Genomic DNA, 14,636 nt, shown 5'->3' with positions numbered 1-14,636 from the left:
CCTTATATTTTTGAAATTCTAATGTCTCCAAAATATACATCTTTACTTTCTATGCCTAGTGAAATTATTTCTATGCTAAATTCCAACTTCCAGCACAGTGAATCGCTAATTAGGTTTTAATTAGAATACCATACTGAGAAATCTGCAATTTCTTCGGATCATCTCCAATATTAAGCGTACTGTCCTAAAAAGGCATACTAGGCCACCTCTACACAACTGGTAAAAATTCAATGTAGAAAAGATGAAATTCACACATGGAGTGCATCTGACTGTGCTGCAGTCTTAGCCAAAACCTTTTGAAGTTGCTGTGCTCTCGGAGGTGTCAGAGAAGCTCTTATACATAGTGAGTATCCTTATGTACACAGCAAAAAAGTTATGATTGAAGCTTGCTTTGTCTACAACACCATGCTACATGCTAGTCCTGCCCAGTTCTTGGGCATTTCATAAACAGCTCCACAATAAAGATATGGTGAGTAATGGTAGGCTTCATTTTGCTTACCTGATAATAATCACATATATCAAGTAAAATTACACTTTCAACAATGCTTAAATCGGAGAGTTATTCTACGTCCTAACAAAACCCTTTGGCCATTTGACATTTATTTATTTATACAAAGTGCACGACAACAACAAAAAAATCGTAATATTACAAAACAATTGTATGTTCCAGTTACATTTCAATGAGGAAATAAACAAGTTTCATTATAAACAAAAATTATCTACCCCCACAAAATCAGGATCTAACTTAAATAACAGAGCTGAACAGAGGGAAAAAAATTTCATTGGGTGATAACAATTTTATATAAAATGAAATTTTTACTACTTAAAACTTGAAATGGCTCACTAGGAAACCTCACAGATGGGTTCTGGAGAGCAGAGGCTATGGTTGAATCCACATTGTTGCATGGCCCTCCCTGTTTGCCACTTGCAAAGAACTTCATGTATTGCTGGATACAGAGCTGGGCTATGCTTGGGGTAAGCTCCCATGTTAATAAAGTCTCTCTATGGGGGTCATTTTGATCTTTGCCATAGACATTTGATGAGTCTTTTTGATTCTAATATCTTGGAGCCTGCTTATGTGGCATAATGTGGTTAAAGAATTTATTAATGTGGTCTGAGCAGATGCTTACACAACCATCTAAAAGCCTTTCACCTCTCAAGGGCTAGAATCATTCTTGAAATTGCTGTACTGTAAACTAGTCAAATCTGACTACTTCCCATAGACAAGGCCTCCAGGGTTGTTCTATCGTGGTCAGAGCAAAGGCGTATGGAGAGGGGTTGGGATTAACAAAGCTCACACTAACTACTCTCTTTTTCTGACTTCCTACAAATAACACTAGATAGGCAGTTGGCTTTGAGTACTGTGGGTACCAGATTCTTAAGTGGGAGACTAATATAACCATCTAGAATACACTTATATTTGATATGTGGATTGTTCATACAGAAACTTCCCCAATGTTGTCATAGTCCCTATTTATTATATCCCCTTTCCTGGCAGAGGAACCACACTCACTTGACAAATCACTGGCCTTCAAATGTCCACGGCCTCAGCTGTCCTCTCTTAAACTAATGGTCACAGCAGAAACTTTAAGATTGCATGAGAGTTCTGCTGAGGTTCTGACTCTCCTGGGACAAACCACTAAGAGAGGGAGATGTGCCAAGAGCACCTTCCTCTTTGAGTATCTTCCCAATTGATTCTTTTTTTTTTTTTTTGAGAGAGAGAGAGAGAGAGAGAGAGAGAAAGAGAGAGAGAGAGAGAGAGAGAGAGAGAGAGAGAGAGAGAGAGAGAGAATTTTTTTTAATATTTATTGTTTAGTTTTCAGCGGACACAACATCTTTGTTTGTATGTGGTGCTGAGGATCAAACCCGGGCCGCACGCATGCCAGGCCAGCGTACTACCGCTTGAACCACATCCCCAGCCCCCCCCCCAATTGATTCTTACTTCTATTTAATCCAACTTTAAGCACTTAGGTAGTGTTCTGGGGAGACTGGCTTCCTTAAATGACCAAGGCTTTTATGTCTGAGTAGGGTGCAAGTACAATGAATAAGAAAGGGGCAGACTAAAAGAAACAGACAGCAAGGCTGAGGGTCTCCTGTGTATGGGCAGAGGGAAGGGTAAGGCACAGTAACCTTGAAGGCCCAGAGAGGGCAGGAGAGGAAGGGAACTGTTCTGTAACTGGGTAGCCTACCGCTTCTGCTAACCTCATCTGAGACTCTGAAGGCTGGAGGAGAAAGGAGTCTGCACATGACCTGGAAGATCCCCTGAATAGATCCCCTGAATATATCTGTAACATCACTCCTCATGTTTCTCTTCTTATATTTCTCTTAGTACGTGAGTTATTAGAAGTGCTGAAGTCTTTTACTCATTATATTCTTTTTTTTTCCCTTTTCCCCACACCACAACATATCTTGAGCAAGCCCTATAACAGATGGTAAAACTTTAACATATGTTTTCTAATTGGAGAATTCCCAGAATATTTTAGGCCAAAACAACAGGAAAGATCTACGAAGGTGTTTGCTAGCACCTATTTTGTGATATATTCATTGTAATCTTTGCAGGACTTCACAAATGTCTTCTAATGCATCTGTATGAAGGAAAATTTTGCTATTTTCTGATATTGGACTTTGAGTGTGGTTAGGTATATAGATTAAAGAAGAAACAACATAATTCAATGAAAGCATCTGACTAAAGGCCATGTATAAACAACTGGAAAAGTTTTACGAAAGTTCACATGCTCACTGCACATGGCCATTGGTCTTTTACAAAAGTCTTTGTGCTTTACAGGTTTCCTAAAGAATACATTGAGTGACAGCTGAAAAATTTTCCAACAGCAAAATGGCTTTGCTATTTTTGAATGGTTGGGTATATAATAAATTGTTATTCAAAGTATGATATATACCTGAGACAGAGGCATCACAGAGCTTATTTTTTTTTTTTGCATTGAACCAAATGTCCAAACTTTTTATATCTGACAATTAAAAAAAAGAAAAGAGGGTATAAAGAATCATGTCTTATTTATCTAAATTCCCCATGCTATTCTGATGAGGAGTATTTCTTTAACCTAGAGAACAGACTTTTTGAAGACTTGAAATCGGAAGAGAATCAAGCTATATTTTTTCTATTTTCATATATAATTTATGATGTTATTTTTTAATATCTTAAGAACAATTTTAAGATAAGTCTAAACCAAGTGGTCCGTGTGATTTTATCATACTTTTAATTTTTTCACATAAAATAGGAAATAGCTTTTTAGTCTTTTCTTCCTAATGTCCAAAGTGAATTTTAAAATGGCAGGAAGATCGCAATATCAACTATGGCACAGTTATGTGTGAAAAAGAATTTTTGCTAAATTCTCAGGTTTACCTCAGGAATTCAGATAATAAATTTTGTAGCAGTGCAAGCTTCTACAGGACTCTTTGACCATCTGTTTGTTGCATTTAAGTAATTTCATTTTCAGGAAATGAAACATTTGGTCAAGGACAGGAAAGAATAGTGCACATTCACACATAACAGATTGATGACATATCCATGGGGTGAATAGAAGTTGTTTCAAGTCTGGGACAAAATATCACTCGGAGATCAAAACAAAAATTTTTGTGATACAAGTCGCCTAGAAAATTCTTAAATGGAAACTAGTCACTAGGTGCAAAGACTTTTATAAAAAAATATTTTGTTTAAAAAATAATAAACTAATATTAATCTTTTAGTTTATGTGTGCATTTTAGCTTATATTTTGGATTCATGTTAAACAATATGCTTTAATATCAATGTATAAGTAGTAATTTCCTTAATACTAATAGAGTTGCTTTATTATAAATCTGGAGTTGAGAATTTATTCTATAAAGTTAGATGTTATAAATTTGCTTTATGTTTCCAGTCTTTGTTTCACCTTCAATTTTTAGGATTATTTTACTCAAATTTAAGAGAGATGAGAAAAAAGAAAAATTAGATTCGACCTTTCTTTTCAAGATTTTTTTAGGAGTAAAACAGCTTTCATATGAGAACTTCTAACTACTCTTCTATTAAATGACTGAATGAGGTAGCTCACATTGAGACAGGGAAAACAGAACAGAGAAAGGTCTAGTATCTAAATTCTAAATGGCAAACAGCAGAAGGAAGACTGTTCCATTGCACAGCAATGTAGGTGGGGTATGAAATGTCCTCTTCGAAGGTATAGTACTAGAGCAATAACTTTGTTTATTCTCATTCCTGTCAGTTTCCCAGGATTGAGAAAAGAGCATGCCATCATATACATTTTCTAATTTACAATCTTTCACAATTTCTACTTCATTTAATGGTCCTAGAAATCACACTCACCTAATGCTTTATGAAAGAGAAATAGCCTATAATTCCCTGGTAAATGGCTTAAAAGTCTTCTTTAGAGAACATATATGATTACACAATACTTTTTGTTAAAAATGATGCCCAATTGATATGGTAAACTCCCCTGAAATGCAGAATCTTATATCTACCTGGGTTTTGTTATGTTCATTTAAATGAAAAATGTCCAGCAATGAATCAGTGTCTCTCTATATAAACTTATTCTTCCAATGTTTCCTCTTTTAGTGACTGATGACCCATCCAGCTCAGAGAGCTGAGAGTCATCCTAAACATGTACTTCTTCACTTGAACAATAATCATTCTCTAAAGTGGTTGGAGTCAACCTCCTTAATCTCTCTCATCCCTGCCTCCTCCTCATGATTATGCCTTGGTTTGAGACCTTAAGTCTTTCCCAAGGACCTGCTACCGCCTTCCAACTGACCTCCTTTCTTAGGTTGTGTTCTCCAATGCATTCTTCCAAAGGTTATCACTCTGATCTTCCCAAAGTGATTCTGATCACACCATCAAGCTTCCAGCCCACATGTGAATCACCACCACCTCCAGGATAAGGTGTTTCCCTTCAGCAAGGCACACGAAACCCTTCACGATCAGCTGCTTCTCTTCCTCCCACTTGAATATTTCTCCAACCTCTTCCTCTCCTCTTCCACATATCCAGCCTTCTCTGTTGACTTACTGAAACATTTTCACAACAAGCCACACATAATCTTTCTATTTTTTGAGGCATACTGTTTCCATAACCTGAACCACCCATTGGTTGGTTTGAATATCTGGCTGGAGGCAACTTTCATTGACTCTTTAGAGCCTGACTTGGATCTCTCCATTTCCAGAGCCTTCAGTGCAATCTTCTTTTATAACCTTTATCTTTATTGGCGAGTCTATTTCTCTTACCTATAAAACTACAAGCACCTTAGTGCCTGTACTTTAATTAACTGTGTTCCTAGTCTAGTGCCTGGTACACATTAAAGACATCATATGTTTGATACATTTTATAGAAAGATAAAGAAAACCTCTATCTCCTTATGAAGTGAATAATAATCTTTAATATTTAAATGCCTTTATTTCAGATATGCTAACATATATCTGACATATTTAGCCACGGTTCGCAACAAGTGTGATAGTGACAGTCTCTCTTCAGAAAAAAATAAAATATATGACTTTTTCATTATGAAGAGACTTCAGTCTCAGGATTCTGATAATAGATAAATGATCATAAGTAACAATTTTTATGATCAATATCAATGATCTGTGTTATAGTTTAGATTTGAATTGTCTCACAAAGACTCCTGTATTTATGGCTTGGTCTCTAAAGGAGCAATGTTCAGAGGTGGGGCTTTTGGGAAGTGATTGCATCATGAAGAATCTGACCTTCTCTGGGAGATAATAATTTGATGACATTATTGAGAGGTGGTAGAAGGTGCAGGAGTTGAGATATAGTTTTATGGTGGATCCTTGAGAGCATACCCTTGGAGAGCATATGTTATCCTTGGTCTCTTCCTTACTCCCTTTTTGTTTTCTTGGCTGCCATGAGCTGGGAAGCTTTCCTCCACCATGCCCTTTCACCATGATGTTCTGACTCACCTCAGGATAAGAGCAACAGAACTAGCAGATTATGGACTAAAACCTCTGAAGCTGAGTCAGGATAAGTTTTCTGTAAGTTGTATGTTAGGTATTTTGGTCAAGTGACAAAAAGCTGACTAATACAATATAGCTGTGAATATCATGTGCCACCATTGATATGAGTTACAAAATGACTTCCCTTAGTGTCAAGGACAGGATAGTTTTCTTTACTTTCCAGGTATAACCTCTTAAAGACACCAGATTTGTCCACTGTTTTGGAAAATGTTAAACATCTTTGATAGAAAGAAAACCAGGATCTTCCCCCTATCTAGGTGATCCGTATTTATTTTACACTTAGTTCTTAATAAGGAGAAACCATATCAAATCATTCTCAAGGCAACAAGAGAGCAGGAAGGCAGAGGCAGCTAAGTGATGTAGTCAGTATATCCCTTCTAAATTACACCCTTCCCATCATGCTAATTCTCCCTATGTGATTTGTGAAAATCTTCCCACAATTTCATTATTTTCCTGAGGACGAGAAATCAAGAATTGAAAATGGGCTGTTCACACAATAATGAACACTGTACCCTCTGCCCCTTACTTAGGAAAGGGCTTTCAACTTCCTTGTTTTCTTTGGGTTTTCGGTTTAGAAACAGGCATATCTATAGGGATGGTCCCAAATCCTGCAGCATGATTTCAGGAGCAAGACCTCTGGAGATAGGCTTTCTGAGTTTGAATTCCAGCTCCTGACTTTCTGGTAGTTATCCAGACTCTCTGAGGATAATAACATGCCTAACAGTCTAGAATTATCATTTAACATATAAAAAATACTTGGAATTTTACCTGGTACATAGTAAGGGTTAGGTATTATTATTATTATTATTGGGCAAATCTCTTGGCATTTTAAAAGGATCTAGGCCCAATTTCTTGCTTCACTTGGGCCACTGAAAGTTTATGGTGAGTGCAGGGAAGAAAACATTCTTTGGCCTTTCGCCTGACGGAGACTACACCAGATTAAGTACAACCTGCCACAAACATGTACAGCCTCATTTGTCATGCCCCATTTTTCTCCTTGCTGTTTGTGTGCACTTATTAAAAACAACACACATTTATTATCTTACAGATGTGGGTCAACAGTCTGGTGAACTCAGCTGTTTTCTCTGATATGGTTTTCCTAAGCAGAAATCAAGCTGTTGGCAAGCTGTTCTCTTATTTGTAGGCTCTGAGGGAGAATTTGCTTCCAAGATCATTTAGGTTGCTGACATAATCCAGTTATTTGGACTGCAGAGATGAAGTCCCTGTTTCCTGGCTGGCTGTGAGTGAAGGGACTCTTTCAGCTCCCTGACACTGCCTGAATTCCTTGTCATGTTGCCCATCCATCTTCTGCCCAGCTACTGTGTGCTGAGTCCTTGAATTTCAAAACTCCCATGGCTTCTTCCAGCAGGAAAAAGAGATCTGCTTTTAAGGAGTCATAGGATTAGATTAGACTTACCTGGAAAATGCCAACTCATTTTTTAAATTTAAGATCTATATCCTGACTTACATCTGCAAAGTCCCTTTGCCACCTATGATAACATATTTATTGGTTCTGTGGACTAGATATGTATATCTGTGGGGCACCATACATACCACAGCATACAAAGCCTCCATTATTTGGTCTGCCTACCACATCCCTCAATTCTAGAACAAGAATAAGAGATTTTTTTTGCTTTTTGGAACTGAAGGAAAGAGTCAAAAAACACTTGTAATAAATTTTATTATTTATATTATTTATTTATAAGTGAACATATTCTAATCTACTCAAAAATCAAGTGAAAAAAATGTAAAGAAGTCCATATACATATCACCTAACTTCAATGATTATCAATATTTTACCAATGCTGACACATTTAGTTTTTCATTCTCTGTTGTTTTTTTTTGTTGTTGTTGTTTTGTTTGTTTGTTTGTTTCAATATATCTTTGATTGGAAGAAAATACCTATTTAGGAAGATTAAAAATGCAGATTCAGCTTGACATGACTATAGCCATATTGAGTTGTAAAGGCCAGGCTTACTCCAGATTAACACTATTCAGAGTTTCCTGCATTTTCCCCAGTATATTATGAGTAGAACAAACCATCACAATGGTATGGAGCCTTACAACTGGACCCTTATGCCGGAAATGTACCTGACTCTTTGATATTAGCTTAAGATAAACCAGGTATATTCTGGCTTAGATGAAGTCTCTTTTGACCTAACAAATCATGTTAGTCAGCTTTGTGTCATGTGACTAAAATACCTCACAAAAACACCAAAAGGAAAAAAAAATCAATTTTGGCTTATAGTTTTAGAGGTTTTAGTCTAAGGTCAGATAACTCCTTTGCAGAAACATCATGGTAGAATGGCATGGCAGAGAAAGGCTGCTCAGCTCATGGCAGCCAGGAAGTGGAGAAAAGGAGTGGGGGGGGGGGAGAGGAAGTGCTAGAGAGAATGAGTGCTTGAGAGCGAGATGCCAGAGAGACAATAAGTCCTTCCAGGTCATGCCCCTAGTGACCTACTTCCTCCAACAAGTTCCCACCACCCAGTAGTCCATTCTGCCACCAATGGATTAATCCACTGTTGAAGTCAGAGCCTCATCACTTCCCCAAAGCCCCATCTCTGAACACACTGGACTTTGAGGGCCTTTTCAGATCCAAACCACTCACCATTCCCCTCCTTCTGACACAAAATGCAGGAATTTACTTGATTTTGCTGCCACCCAGGATTACATGGCCATCAGTAACCTCCCCTTTGCAAAAAACCAATATGTGTTCTGCACAATCTTGGATCTTTCTCTTTTCTTTGGTCTCAAGGCATTGGGTCTGGTTCTTACACAGTGGATTGTTCTGAAATAACTGGTGAGATGGCCAGGAAATGGAAAAGGGAAAGAAAATATGCAAGGAGGAAATCTTGGGGACAGCCATCTATCTTTGTATGGGGAGGGGAGGCCTGTATGTTAAATTCTGGTAAGTAAGCAATGGCAGATCCCAAGATCAATGGATTTAGAGCACTGTGGTAAGAAAGGGTGGCATCTTACCACTACATTGGGGTGGTGTTTTTGTGAGCAGTTCCATTGGCTCCCAATGCCCACATAGCTGTGAGTGAAAGGATAATGAAATTAGAAGCACAGTTATAACGTGAAAGAGATCTTTATCTCTCTACCTTTCACTTAGCCTTTAACCTGGTTAAAAAAGTAGAAACTGAGATGCCAAGTTTGAAACCCTAGATTGCTACTCTGTGTGGCTGGGGAAAAGAACTGGAAGAGAAAACAGGTGCAAGCTATTATCTTTTATCTTGAGATCAGATGGGATGCAAAGAAATGAAATCCTTGGGAGAAGGGTAGTGTGGAAGAGGCAGAGATTGAAATGATAGAGGATAAGGGATCTCTTGCCTATGAGCCTTGCTTTTTCTCTCCATCATTATTGCAATTTAAAGCAAGGGCACAAAATATTCAGATGCAGGAGGTGGATACTTTTGTTCAGGAAAGTACAACTATTCAGGATTATACTGCTGCAGAATTGCTACATAGTGCAAAAACTTTTAAACAACTGCCTTATGAGAATCCGAATGCCTGGATGGTATGACTCTGGGCCACAGAAAGAAATTGCATTTCTCTGGGGAAAGTGAAGCTGAGAAAATGAGTACTATTATCACTTACCCAGTCCTTAGGTGGCACCTAAATAATGACCGCCATATCCAAGGAAATCATTCCCTTCTAGATTATATCATTTTAGGAATGAGAGCCGCATGGCCAAATGAACAGCATCTGTCAGGAGAAGGATCCCCAAGGAAAAGCACTGAGGAAGCCCAGGGTTTTCTGCATGAACTGAACATGCAATAAGCCATTTACACGCAGGTCCTTCAAGGACCTGACCAAACCATTTTAATAGCCAGAATGAAATAAAAACTTATACCTCCACCTTGAGAATGAAATAGCCCTTCTCCCTTTCTCCTAAACTCAACTGTCAGGATGTTTATGATGTTTACTGCTGACCAGGGAGAGACTGAATGTGGTAGGGACAGGGCTTTGTCACAAATCCTGATACAAAATAAGGACAGATAAAAATGAAAGAGAAAAAAGAATTAAGAAACTAGTTAAAATAACAACAACAACAACAACAACAAAAACCTGATGGGGCATGATTTGCTTTGTACCAGCATCCTCAGTGAAAAGCTAAATCACCTAATGCATCTCAGTATCCTTAGGGATGGAACTTATGCCTAAATAACAGTTCCATCCTTTCTCCTCTGCTCCCCCTACAGGGGAGGGTGAGGAATTTCTGTGCTCCTGTTTTGTAGGTTATTTAGGTGGACACACCCCTCACACCCCATGATGAGGGGCAGGGGTACAGTTGCACCACAATAAGGTCTATAGAGTATGTCCAGAGACTCACCCGGAACTCACTATTTACTGGTTCTTTATAAACAAAGGGAAGACAATTAATCCATATTTGATGCTTAGTTCTCTCATTCCTGAAAATATTCTAGGGATGGATATTCCACTAGGAAAGACTTATACCAGTCAAGATACTGGTAGTAAAGGTGGTATGGAGGAGGGAGACACCAAGGGACCTTGTCAGCCTTGCCACCTATAGTCAGGTAGTAAGTACCAAGCATTAGCTCTGTTAGACTCATGGCACCAAGTAGGGACTTGTAAAGGTAAATCTGTGCCATCCAATAAAGTAGAAATACAGATAGCAAGTAAACACATAGAAAGACGCTCCACATCATACAGCATCAGAGAAATGGGAATAAAACAATAAGATGCTACTACATACTGATTAGAACTGCCTAAATCCTGAACACTGATAACATACATTGTCATGCTGGCGTGGGCATGCAAAAACAGAAGCTCTCATTCAGTGTTGCTGAAAATGCAAAATGAAGCAGCCACTTTGGAAGATACTTCTGTACTTCATATATATATATATATATATATATATATATATATTTTTTTTTTTTTACTATATGATCCAGCAATCACACTATTTGGTATTTACTCAAAGGTATTAGAAATTTACGTTCACAGAAAAGCCTGCATTTGAAGGCTTAAAACAAGCTTATTCATAATTGCCAAAACTTGGGAGCAACCAAGATGTCCTTCTGTAGATGAATATATAAATTCTGGTACATCCAGACAATGGAATATTATTCAGCCCTGAAAAGAAATGAGCTACCAAGCCATGAAAAGACATGGAAGAAACCTAAACATCTATTACTAAATGGAAAAAACGCAATCTGAAAAAAATACATACGGTGTAATTTCAATATGTGATACTCTGGAAAAGGCAAAACTATGAACACAGTAAAAATTTCTGTGGTTGCCTGAATTTGGGAAAGAGAGAAGGATGAACAAGTGAAGCACAGAGGACTTCTAGGGCAGTGAAAATACTCTGTATGATAGACACTACAATGATGGATACATGTTATTACACATGTTTAAATCCACTCAATTTATAGTCAAAGCAAACCTAATGCAAACTATGGATTTATGGTGATTATGTCAGTTGTAACAAATGGTCCACTCTGGTGGAAGATACTTATTAAGTGAGGAGGTGAAGGCAGCAGGTATTTGGAAATTCTCTGTTCCTGCTAACCTTAAACTGCTTTTAGAAAAATAGTCTTTAAAAATTCTCTACAATTAAAACTGACCCAAACAACAAAAACTAGATGTCTTCAGTCTATCATCTGAGATCATACTCAGGGGTATGGTTGGCACTAACATTTGTATATGACTGAATTTTGCTGAAACTTTAATTTTGGGGGGAGACAAGGGAAATGAGATTTTTATCACAAAACTCAAGAAAGTCCCTCACCCAGCAAGGATCTTGTACACATGACAGTACACACCCCCTAACACCCAAACTAGGCTAGAATTTAAAGAGGAATTTTGGCAAATAGATGTAATATTTGAGAAGCAGCAGCAAAGCCTACAAAGACAGAAATTAAAGAGCTCGAATTCAATGTTGCTGAAAATGCAAAATGAAGCAGCCACTTTGGAAGATACTTCTGTACTTCATATATATATATATATATATATATATATATATATATATATATATTTTACTATATGATCCAGCAATCACACTATTTGGTATTTTTAAAAACCAGTTTTAGTAAACATTCCATCCATGAACTATGCCCCTCTTTTATTCATGCCAATACTGGGTTTGTGTTTAGGGGAAAGACAGGAAAGAAAGTATGGCTTGTTTTAATAAAGAAATAAGACTTTGTACAATACCAAGCTATTTTATCCTAAAGAAAATGGAAAATCAATCAAATACCTTTTTTTTAATATTTTATACTGGATGCACAGAAATGAATGCACATGGTTTATTTTCTGTTCACCTACCTGGCTGGAGACATGAACACATAAGTCCAAAGTGTAATTTTTAATAAATTGTATCACTGTAGACCAACTTCTATATTTAGAAGTCAGCCAGCACTCCAGAAAGCAAAACATTCTATTACCAGGTTAAACTCTCTGTGTAGGCATAGAATGCACAACAGGAACTGGAGTAAATAGATAGGTCTCCTGAACAGGAACAGAAGACAGAACATGATATTCCAAAAGGTCAAATTATACTGTCTTACATTTGTATAGGATTCCGTGGCAAAATTAGCTTATTAATGGCATATTCTCAAAATGAAATAAGATCTTAATTATGGAACTTCTCTAAATCTTTCATAAGTGAAAGTGTATGTTCACTTCCAAGATGTGGATGATCTAGACATAGCACATATATTCCCAACTCTGTCAACTTCTTCCCTTTCCTTCTATGAGGGAGCTCACAACACTGTGTATGCTCTTTCAAAAATATGTTGGGAAATACCGATTAAAAAATATTTTATATATTATTCATTGAATTTCCCAAATACTCCCGTGAAGCAAGCACACCAACCATGGTTTCTAGTCCATAATTTTAAAAAATCAATTTTGAAAAAGGTTTACTGAAAAATGGAAAAGTTTTTACTTGGAATCTGGAACCTGGAAACTAGGTTTTCACTGTGACAGACTTGTTTGTGACCTAACATTTGGGAAACTTTCTAAATTATTTTTTTTTTCTTATGGGATGTTTCTTTTCTATTTTTCTCTGTATTTGACTATGTATTGCCTAATTTATAGGCTTCATTTTTTGGAACATGGAGTTGACAACAAGATTAACTTACAGATGCAAAATATTTCTTTCTAAAGAATTACATGAATCTGGGTATAGTGGTGCATACCTGTAATCCCAGGACTTCAGAGGCTGAGGCAGGAGTATCAAAAGTCAAAGCCAGCCTCAGCAACTCAATGAGACCCTCAGCAACCTAAAGAGACTCTTTCCTTTAAGCTAAAAACTAAAAAGGTCTGGGGATATGGCTCAGTGGTACAGTGCCTCTGGATTCAATCCCTAATATCAAAATAATAATAATAATAATTATTATTATTATTATTTCATGAAAATTCTTTATGCAAACAAATATGAAGAAGATATATTTGAAGAAACATAATAAACAGATTAGATGAAAGGGAAGTATAAACTAACCTCTCAACACACACTACAAAAAGTACCCACATTTTGCACATTTTTTCCTCTAGAAAACTAATTGATTTCTTCTTGATTAAATAAAAACACCAGTTTTGAATTTTTTTTCATTTTCCCACCCACATTTTGTGATGTTTTTCTCTGGTTCTCTCTTGTGATTATCTCCTCCCCACCTACGCTTGAACAACCAGAGAATACACTTTTAAGCTTGCTCTGTGAAGACAAATCGCTTTTTTCTGGACAAAAGGGAATGAAGGTAAGAAATATTTTATTCTTTTATTGCCATGCTCTGCAAAGTTGTGTATCACCCTGACTCCTTATTGGTGGCTACATAATTCATTTAACAAATATTCACTAAGTGTCTAGAGGGGCCAGGCATTGTGCTAAGGAACATTCAGCCTCATTCCAGGAACATATACATGTAAAGGAGTGATTTAACAGCATTAATTTCAAATACTAATATTTTAATACACTAGAAAGTCAAAACTCTTTAAACTTCTTTTTGGGAGGGGTGGGGTACCAGCAATTGAACTCAACCACTGAGCCACATCCCCAGCCCTATTTTGTATTTTACTTAAAGACAGGGTTTCACTGAGTTGCTTAGCACCTCAATTCTGCTGAGGCTGGCTTTGAACCTACAATCCTCCTGCCTCAGCCTCCCAAGACATTGGGATTATAGGCGTGTGCCACCACATCTGGCGAAAAGTCTAAACTTTTGACAAAATAGTTCCAGATATCGACTTCAAAATATAGAAGTGAATATAAAGTTTTTAGAATTCTTTTTGAGAGCATGTGAAGAAAATCAAAGACCACAGTTCTAAAATGATTAAAAGTTTTCTACGGATTCTTAGAGAATATTTATTTTACTGAGGTGCTGGTTCTTTCTGCCATTTCTTTAGGTATACAGCCTATGAATCTTTCAATTTCTCCAATACCTCCGTCCCCTTTGAAGCTCTTCCTTATGCCAATGTTGTGGCTGCATGTAATCTGTGGTCTGTTCACTGTGTTTCTATAGCCATTCTGGCTTGCTCATTATTTCTGATTATCCAAAGAGATTATAAATATCTTAATGAATTTCAATCATTTTATGAGGTCCAGAAGTCTAGCAATTTCTTTTTTTTTTTTTTTTTTTTTTTTTCCTTAAGTCTTTTTTTTTTTTTTTTTTTTTTAAAGAAAGAGTGAGAGAATTTA

General features: G+C 37.0%; 1 protein-coding gene across 7 annotated transcripts in view; it reads right to left on the bottom strand.

Annotated features, from left to right (window-relative positions):
- Prkd1 (protein kinase D1) overlaps nt 1-14,636 on the bottom strand; it is a 304,195-nt gene that overhangs the window by 22,135 nt on the left and 267,424 nt on the right. The gene's annotated exons all lie outside the window — the stretch shown is intronic.

The sequence above is a fragment of the Ictidomys tridecemlineatus genome, chromosome 5 (assembly GCF_052094955.1).
Source record: "Ictidomys tridecemlineatus isolate mIctTri1 chromosome 5, mIctTri1.hap1, whole genome shotgun sequence".
In the NCBI taxonomy this organism is placed as follows: Eukaryota; Metazoa; Chordata; class Mammalia; order Rodentia; family Sciuridae; genus Ictidomys; species Ictidomys tridecemlineatus.
The sequence above is the reverse complement of the archived record's forward strand: the minus strand, read 5'-3'. Positions and strand labels throughout refer to the sequence as shown.